Raw genomic sequence first — 10201 nt, forward strand, 5'->3', positions numbered from 1 at the left:
ACAGGAGACGGGAGTGGGTGAACGCCTGCTGGTTTGCTTGGAGGTTTGGATCGTACTGAGTGTGCACCACTGATATTAATCTTGTCTCAGAATCCCATTCCTCCCAGCTTCCCTCTAGGGCCCAGAGACCATTGCCGTCTTCAGGGAGCCATTGAACCACTAGTCCTGTGCTGGGTGTTCTGCCAGCCTTGGAGAGGGTGATCTTGTAGAGATTTGGCTGGATACAAACCCTCCCTGATTTCGGGTCTGTTCAGTGAATTTTGTACACAGCCCCAGTTACAGTAAGGTGAGCCCTTCCACAACCTAGATTCTCTGAATCGATGGATTCAAATCCTGTCCGGTTTGAGTTGTCCTTCCTTCTGTCTAAGGGAAATATATTGAGTATTGAATATCTTTTGGATTTGATCTTTGAAACAGAGCTCCTCTCTGCTCGGCGTGGACTGGGGCCAGATTTTACAGAAAAGCGTGTGCAATTGCACACCTGATTTGCATGCTCATTTAGTGCAACCACATGTACAGTTGTAGTAAGATATGTCTAGAGCCCTGCAAATCCGTGGATATCCGCTGTCTATCCAGGCATGTGGATGCTGTTGTACTGTTTACCATCCTTGTGGATCGCGGATTGGATGCGGATCCAAATATTTGTATCCACGCAGGGCTCTAGCAGTGAGATAGTGCTGGTGCAGATGCAGATACATATAAAAGGTGAAGTGCGGCTCGCGGGTCGGATACAAGTTACCACCCTCTACCCCAAAGGTGATGGCAGAATTAAAACTGCTACGACAGCAGGAGCTTAGTGTTATTCATGGATTTTGTGTGTTGTAAAATTTGGCAACAGCTGTGGAAAAAAACCTCTGTACGTTTGCAATCATTGGTGTATTGACAAGTTCCTGCATTAATTAGGGAGGACCTGAATCAGAGGACTGGTTCTGAACATTTCCAAACTCTGGGAGACCTTGGAACCAAAACCCAAGACTAAATGCAAATTTTGCAGTTGGTCCTTTTTCAAAAAATGGCTGACTCGAGCCCCTGTGCTTTGGGATATATGAAACTCAGTTCTGCATCTCTATTTTGTGTGTGGGAATGGTATCCACTACTCATTGTTGTTGATATTTTTAAACGATTGCCCATTTTCTGGAATTTATTTTTCTGTTTCAACAACCCTGTACTGTCTAGTAGAGAAAACCAAGACATTCAGAGAGGGATTATTTTGAAGCTATATATTGTTTAAATATCAGACGTTCAGGACCCGTACTGTACAGATTATATAATTAAATGATGAACTAGTTGAAGGAGAATAACTCTCAGTAACTTTCAGGTTTGGGGCTCTGGCCTGGGTTCTGAAATCCCTCATTTGGGAGCCCAAATGCCCATTCGTAAGCTGCTATTTGCCAGCAGCTGCCACACAGTGCATCTCTGAGACCACAGTTTTTACCTATAGTTAGAATAATTAAAAGTGCTGTAATTGTGTGTTCACCCTTGGCAAGTGTTAACTTCCTAATGGTGACCTCTGTAAATCTTTAAGGCCTCTGTTCAGGCAGGCCCTTAAATCCATGGATAATCCCATCCCTATTTAGCAGAGCATTCATGGATTTTAAATTTGATGACATAAGTAGCCCCATTGATTGTTGCATGCTGAGGCACGTGCTTACATGACTTGCGGAATTGGGGCCTAGGAGCAGCTATCTTAAATGAGGCATTGGGCAGCCAATTTAGACTTCAGAGTTGAGATTTTTCAAAGCAGTCTCAGGGGTTTAAACAAACATCCTCCTACGAAAAAATTGACAACGATTAGGTCACTGGCTTGCTAATACCACTGCCAATCACGGTGACTAATACTGTCTCATTCTTTCTGTGTACTCCCCCGTCTCTGTCTGTCTGTATCCATCTGTGGTCTCTTGTCTTATACTTAGATTTGTGGAGAGGGGTCATCTTTTTGTTCTGTCTTTGTTCAGTGCCTTACACAATGGGGTCTAGGACTAGGGTTCCTAGGTGCTGTAGTGATTAAAATAATAATAGCATGATCGATGGACAATGTGTATCTTAATTCCCGTAGATGTCTTTGAATACATGAATCAAGTCTGGTAGCATGAAGTCTTAAATACATTCCTGTCTACATTTGCAGCTTTCTTGATCTCTGACACATCTCCTCTTGCTCCTGCCTTACAATCCGCACCATAGCAGGCTCGTTTGTTGCCAACTCTCACAATTTTAGCACAGGCTTCGTTATATTTGGGGATTTTATCTTGAATCCCACCAGCTGGAGTTGGATCACGATGTGAGAAGCTCAGCTTTCCGGTTTTTTTTAAGTACATTTTAGCCCTCGTAGTTGTGGAGAAAAGCTTGGAAATGTGAACCATAAAGGCTCAAAAACCCCAAAGGGCAAATACGAAGAGCCCCAAATGCAGCGCTTGATTTGTGCCAGGGCTTGCCAGGACTGAGTGCTGGAACCTCTAGGCCTGGCAGTTCATAGCCCCAGCACCTCTGGGCGTGCTGCATCCGTTATGAATGTAACAAATTGCTTGAGCCCTGGCACCTCTTTCATTACAAATTAAGCACTGCCCAATGTATTATTTTGTTTGTCTTAAAAATGAGATTTAAAAAAAAAAATCTCACGGTGGGAGGGGGAAGAGGGCTGACTCCTGGGTTCTGAGCACTTGAGATTGGCAATACAGACTGTTCACCCTAGAATGTCGTCTTCTGCACATGCTTAGACTAAATGCACATATCAGACAACTGGATTGAGCCTGCTGTGTTTTTACCAGGCACTGCAGTTAAACTGCCTTCTTATTTTTTTCTTTCTTTCTGGAAAGTACTTACAATTCTTCTCCCAGCGTCTCACATCCCTTAGTGCTAGAGCCTGTCTAATGGAGCCCCAGGGACCCCACCAATCCATAGCACATAAAAATCACATTTACTATCTGTACAACTGCTCTGGTTTTGGAGGCAAAACTGTGTTTTCCTTCAGCCCTGTTGTTTGTGCTCTGGCATTAGTGCTGGGGGCAGAGCATTTCATTAAAGATTTATGTAAAGCAGGGGCTGCTCGCTGAGGCAGGAAGTAAAAGTTGTGGCTTCAGCATGCTAATGCAAAGTGGAGCTAAAGGGTTTTGTTCGACTTGCACAAGGCAGCGCGGGTTGGCACAGCCCAAGGTTTCATCTAGGAGAATGAAGCTTACGCCGCCCTTTTCCTTGGCACATAACCGCTGAGTTCATTCACATTTCATCTTACAAGACATGAAAAAACGTTGACAACAAATTACTATCCTCAGAAATATGAAGACTCCCTGATGGCCCAGCCATACTAAAGAGGAACTCTGTATAGTACAGTAATGCACGCAGTGTTGGCTTTGGGTCCTGGGATTATGGTTACCTGTCTAGAGCAGAGTGCACTAACTGGGGGAAAACAAAAGGAATAGTTTTGCTCCCCTATCTAGCCTTTCAGCTCTTATTCCTTTTTGAACCAGCATCAGTGAGAAGTGAACATCAAGTCCAGCCACCTGTGTCTCCTAGTCTGAAGACAGCCACCACTCCTTAAACCATTATAATAAACAATGTTAGGAATATTACCTTTTTCTGTCTCTGTTTTCTCTCTGGTGCTTTTTATAGAAGGCTCCTGGTTTGGGAATCCATGTAGCTACTTATCAACTGTGGAAACATATGTAAATCCCTGAATGTGGGCTGAGCACATGAAAATTCATGTACAGCATTTGAGAGCAGTGGAGGCTTTGGTCCAGTGAGGAAGTTGGTGGGAAGAACTGACCTGTAAACTTGCACTCTCATCCAGTATACAATTAGGTAAAAATCATATTGTATCTTATTCAAAATAAGTTGTACAAAGCCTGAGGAACCTCCACTGACTGAGTGGTAAATAGAGGTTTAATGGACTTGGAGCTTCCCTGTCCATTAATTAATTGCTCATATTAATCCTAACATACTTTTTCAGAAGAGTGTGTTTGCTGCTCACAACGGAGGATGCCCATGAAAGGTGTTGGCAGAAAGCAAGACAGACAACACAACTGGTAAACCACATGCAATACCACAGCAAGCTTCCACTACACAAGGACAATGTTGTGTTTCTGCTGTGACCTGAAGGGACCATGTTTGCATTCTCTGATTTGCAAGTGATGTTTCTGATCATTAGGGTTGGCACACTAAGCTTCTGTGCACAGTTATTTTGTGCTTGCCATCGTTCATACATATTGTTTAATTTATCACTGAGCTACTTGTTTGAATATGGAGCTATCACAGGTGACAAGGAACTGTTTCTTGGATTAATGTAAATATATAAATCATATATTATTTAAACTAGTTAGTAAAACTAATTTCTTATAGTGCTTGATCCTGAAAGAGGATAAGATTTGAATATTGATTAACTGAGATAATGGTGGTGGTTTACTCTCTGTTCTATACCAGTGCTTCCTACTGGATAGAGTCAAAGTTGTTGAACTTTGTGCCATAGCCCATATAGTTCTAATAGTCAATGGAGATTCTCCTTCAGATGCAGTGGTAGGGGCCGGCCTGTGCTTTTGGAGTAGAAGGTTCTGAATTCTATCACTGCTCTTGCATGAAGTTCCTGCAACCATGTAGTAAAAGCAATGGGATAACCATGAAGTCCTAGTTGGCGATGCACTTATTACCATTTGAATTGACCTATTCTAGCTAGATTCTGTCTGGCTCCATTGAAACCATTCATGGAGAACCAAAATAACATGGAAACCTGGTTGGGATAACTCTCTCTGCCCAGCTGCAGCACTCCACCAGGCACTATAGGGTCAAGTGCTGCATTACACATGTATAATAAGGAAACCTTGTTCTTGAAACACTCTGTGCACACACTGGCTGTAGGGAGCTAATTGAATCACAGAGGAGTGAGCATGATAGAGGTCAAGTGATAAAGTGAGCAGCAAGCCAAAGGGTCATAACCTCAAGTAGTTCATTACAGTCTGAAACGACATGTTTTATGGGAGTAAAGAAAACCGTTAGTAATTTATCTGTATCAGTTTGAATCTGCCTGAAAAACAAACAAACCCTAATCGTATTGTTTGCGGTAGAAGCCTAGAATCTCATGACTGTATTTGTCTTGCTCTCTTCACTTTCAACAGTGAATGAATGGAGCAGACTGTGACTATCATAATCTAGGATTTGCAAATACCTCTTAGCAAAGCACACATTGGCAAAGTCAAAACCTGTATCCCTTTAACTGCCCTGAAAATGCCACGAACAGGTGACTTAGCTGACTTCTTGCTCTGTCCTTTCCAGAGGCACTGTCAAAGCCAAGATGATGACTTGTTCAGGAGACAGTGCTGAGCAACTTTGGCTGTAGGCTCGGGTACAAAGCAGGGGAAGGCCATTTTGATGCTATTATCAAAGCCACAGAAAAGAGATCTTGACAAGAATAGAATCCTAAGAGAAAAATCTCTCTTTAGTCACACACGGTTTATCTAACCCTTTGCCTAGGATACAGAAAAATCTAAATCTATCTCTTCATAGCAATAAAGAAAAATCTTCTTCAGCCAATTGCCTTTGATAGAAAATGTGGTGTAGGAAGGCTAAGAACTGCTAAGTCTTGTCTTTACCTCTTCAGCGATGAATGCAGGCAACAATCAGCTTCCAGCTGTTTATAATGACTATATAATAGGCAGGGTAAACCACTGATAGATGCTACAAACAATCCAGGGTCCAACACTAACAATATGGCAGTGATAAGTTGGTACTTTCCAGCAGCGTCAGAGGACAGAGGATACTAGAGATAAATATCTCAGGTATGGCTCCAAATTGGCCTGAGCCAGTAAGCCACACTTTATCAAACTTATTTATGATGCTGCATTGAGGCAATGAGACAGAGAAATGTTGAGTACTTTCCACACAAGTCAGCACAATTTAATGCCCCACTTGCTTTGGGTTAATGCCAGAGGACTTCTTATTAAAATAAAGTAAATAAACACCGTGGGTAACAGACATTTTCCCTTAGACAATTAACATTTAATTGGAAGTCAAATAAAAATCATATTATTCTATTTCATTCCCATAGGTCCCAGTAGATTTTTACATCCCCAGATATTTTTACACTCGGTACAATGCTAACATAGACTTTTTAATCATTCATAGACCCAAGGCCAAATTCAGAGGTGAATTTGAGGGAGGCAAAGCTGAATCCAAAAACATCAGAGGACTTGTAAGAAAAAGCTAGAGTTTATAGCAATAGGATAAGGAAGTTCCTCTAGCTTTTCATTCTGTATTGTGAACTTGGGCCTGATCCATAGTCCATTGCAATGGACTCTTTCAAATGACGGTAATGGACTGTGGATTGTCCTCTGACAGAATATCTCTGCTTATGGAGTGAGAAGGAAGGCCTTAAGAAAAATGAAGCATACTGTAGTGTAACCATGTCCTAGTATGAGCTGGCCCTTCACGACATAGGGGGCTCAGCTGTACCTGTAACAGACCTAGCTTGCCCCCCCCAGGTGGAGGTAATGAATGATGTCATTTGACAAAGGGTCTGGTGACTCGCAGCAGGGACTGCTGGGAGAGGAAAGAGCATACCTGAGAGAGACTCCTGAGAGGGATTCCAGGGTGTGGAGCCCTCGGAGCTGGTGCTCCATAAAGAGCAGGAGGCCAGCCAGGAAGGTTGGTAATGTAGTAAGAAGTCCTGGGAAAGAGAGTGAGGTTTTGGGAGCAGACAGCCCAACTCTTTAGGGGCCCACAGGTCCAGTCACCCATAGAAGAGGGTGGGTTTGGGTTCCCCTATACCCCCACCTAATGAGGTGAAGTAGTGTGACCCCCTGATATTAAGGGGAGGAGTGAGAACTGACCAGAGCTCTGAAGGGCTAGAGGGGAGCCTAGGAGAAGAGTGGAAATGTGTGGGTGTGACATAGACCCTCGGGTAGGAAGGACTCTGCCTGGTGAGACCGGAGTGAAAGATTTGTTTGTATGTACTTGTGGATGCTGGCACCTGGGAGGGGTTGGACTTCAGTCATTTAGCCATAGAGCCACGTTACCTCAGCAACCTGATTGCACTGAAGACTCAGAGGACCAAAATGTATGAAGGAAAACTGAGGCACCAGTAGCTCTGGTGGCAGACTGGGTAGGTGGTGCTGCTACGCAGCAGACTCTTCTATCTTAAGGAAAGCCGCCTTGAGAAGACGAGACCGATATCTAACCAATCTTGGCTTGGGTGGCATGGAGTGGGTTATGGAACCTGGCTTCTGGGTCTAGTTGTGGTTTTGCTTTAGTGGGGCTTATTTCTGTTTCATTACTGAACTTTATGATATCAACATCATAACTTCTTGGCTGATTAGTTGTCTGTCCGGTTGACCAGTGTTAGTCTCAGTGTTAAGCTAGAGATCTCCGGACAGCTTGCTTGATCTCCACCAATTCTACCAACATCTCACTCTTAATGGCAATGTATAGGCCTAATAGAGCAACTGTCTTTCTTTCTGTTTTCGTCCAGAGACACCCGAAGATAGTCCCACATTGAAAAGAGAGCAGACTGTTGAATTAAAACCTAGAGCACGATTTACAACTACTTTGAAAACGTCCTGTGACTTTCACGTGTGACAATGGTGGTCAGATGCATCTCCGGGTTAAGTATTTTGCAATACAAAGTAATTCCAGTAAATTCAGTGGAGTTATTTCAGATTAACACCAAGCAAATTCTGACCATCTGGGTCATAACAGGTACCCTGCGATTGGAAATTGGAGATATTCTGATAGGCACTTTGAGAAATGCAAATAGTAATAAGCATCAGTAGTATTTTGGTGATTGGAGACAATAGCCCTGTTCATAATTATGGAGATGGTGATAGAGAAGGCGTTTCTAGAAACAGTTCTGAAAAATTGGTTTTATTCATACATGCATATCACTGTATATGGTTAGTTAGGCTTATTTAGTAAAGGTTTATCAAGCTGTCTGAAATACTATATTTTTCCTTTAAGAGGCATGAAAAGCCCTCCAATGTCGTAATAGGATAAACTTCAAGAAGATAAAGAAAAAAGAACTTTGAAATAAAATCCCAGAAGGTACATAGAGGGGTCTCACGGTAAAATACTTTTGCCTACTGATTTCAGTATTATCAACAAACAAATTCATCCACAGGTGATTATCTGCCTCAGGTGCATATAACAAGGCAATTAAGGAAAAGCTCAGTCCATAAAGTACGATTTTTATTTTCTGTTTGTTTCACTGAAGTTACATATATTCCCCTCTAATGCTAGTTTGGCCTTCCCCTGCTTTGTAGCTTGTCAATGGGAAAGACATGAATAATCCTGTTAAACAATGGAGCTTCAGAGTAACAGCCGTGTTAGGGTATGTCTACACTACGAAATTAGTTCGAATTTATAGAAGCCGGTTTTATTGAAATCGGTTGTATACAGCCGATTGTGTATGTCCACACAATAAAATGCTCTAGGTGCTCTAGTCGGCAGACCGCGTCCACAGTACGAGGCTAGCGTCGACTTCCGGAGCATTGCACTATGGGTAGCTATCCCACAGCTATCCCACAGTTCCCGCAGTCTCTGCCGCCCCTTGGAATTCTGGGTTGAGATCCCAATGCCCGGATGATGCAAAACAGTGTCGCGGGCGGTTCTGGGTACATGTCGTCAGGCCCCTCCCTCCCCCGTCACAGCAACGGCAGACAATAGATTCGCGCCTTTTTATCTGGGTTACCTGGGTTACCTGTGCAGACAACATGGAGCCCGCTCAGCACAGCTGAGCTCACCATCACCATATGTCCTCTGGGTGCCGGCAGACGTGGGACTGCATTGCTACACAGCAGCAGCTGCTAACTGCCTTTTGGCGGTAGACGGTGCAGTAGACTGGTAGCCTTCATCGGCGATCTGGGTGCTGGCAGCCGTGGGGCTTGCCTTTTGGCAGTAAATGGTGTATTATGACTGTTAGCCGGCCTATTACAAGTCGGGTCATCGCACGTTAGCAGAGTCTTCCCTGAGCAGCAGCTCGTACAATAGGCCTGAAGACCATCGTCATACACCGCCCAGTATTTGCTGCCAAGCACCCAGAAAGATGCCGAGGGCTATCAGTCACGCTGCACCGTCGTCTTAAGATGTAAAAAATAGATTTTCTCTGTATTCATTTGCTTCCCCCTCCCTCCGTCAACAGGGTTTTCAGTTTAATCTTTGGGGGGGACCAGTCTGTGACAGTTGTTTGTGTCTCTCCCTGATGCACAGCCACCGTTCTTTATTTTAATTCCCTGTGCCTGTACGCCATGTCGTCACTCGGCCCCCCTCCCTCCTTCCCCTAGGCCGTCAGATACTACGTTTGCGCCACAGCTCGAGCCGAGAAGCGGTTCGCGCCTTTTCTTTGAATTCTGGGTTGAGATCCCAATGCCCGGATGATGCAAAACAGTGTCGCGGGCGGTTCTGGGTACATGTCGTCAGGCCCCTCCCCCCCTCGTCACAGCAACGGCAGACAATAGATTCGCGCCTTTTTACCTGGGTTACCTGTGCAGACAACATACCACGGCAAGCATGGAGCCCGCTCAGCTCAGTTGAGCTCACCGTCACCATATGTCCTCTGGGTGCCGGCAGACGTGGGACTGCATTGCTACACAGCAGCAGCTGCTAACTGCCTTTTGGCGGTAGACGGTGTAGCATGAGTGATAGCCGTGGGGCTGGCAGCCGTAGTGCTGCATTGCACCAGCCCCTTGCAGGCGATGGTATATTATGACTGGTACCCGTCGTCGTCGTACTGGTATGGCTGTCAATCATGGCCACCTGGGCAGACATGCTACTGTTTCGATGATGACGGTTACCAGTCATAATATACTATTTTCTGCCAATTGCCCAATATTGTCTGCTAAGCACCCAGAAGAGGCCGAGGGCGATGCTGGGTGCTGGCGGACGTGGGGCTGGCAGACGTGGGGCTGCATTGCTACACAGCAGCAGCCCCTTGCCTTTTGGCAGATGATGGCATATTATGATTGGTACCCGTCATCGTCATACTGGTATGGCTGTCACTCATGCTGCAGCGTCGGCTGCCACCTTAAGATGTAAAAAATAGATTTGTTCTGTGTTCATTTGCTTCCCCTTCCTCCGTGAAATCAACGGCCTGCTAAGCCCAGGGTTTCCAGTTTAATCTTTGGGGGGACCATTCTGTGTGACAGTTGTTTGTGTTTCTCCCTGTTCCTGTACCTGTACGCCATGTCGTCACTCGGCCCTCCCTCCCTCCCGCCCTCCTTCTCCTGGT

At 44.7% G+C, this 10201-nt stretch overlaps 1 protein-coding gene across 2 annotated transcripts in view; it reads left to right on the forward strand.

Annotated features, from left to right (window-relative positions):
* Nucleotides 1-10201, forward strand: part of RASGEF1C (RasGEF domain family member 1C) — a 122398-nt gene that overhangs the window by 20518 nt on the left and 91679 nt on the right. The window lies entirely within an intron of this gene.

Source organism: Trachemys scripta, chromosome 8, assembly GCF_013100865.1.
Source record: "Trachemys scripta elegans isolate TJP31775 chromosome 8, CAS_Tse_1.0, whole genome shotgun sequence".
In the NCBI taxonomy this organism is placed as follows: domain Eukaryota; kingdom Metazoa; phylum Chordata; order Testudines; family Emydidae; genus Trachemys; species Trachemys scripta.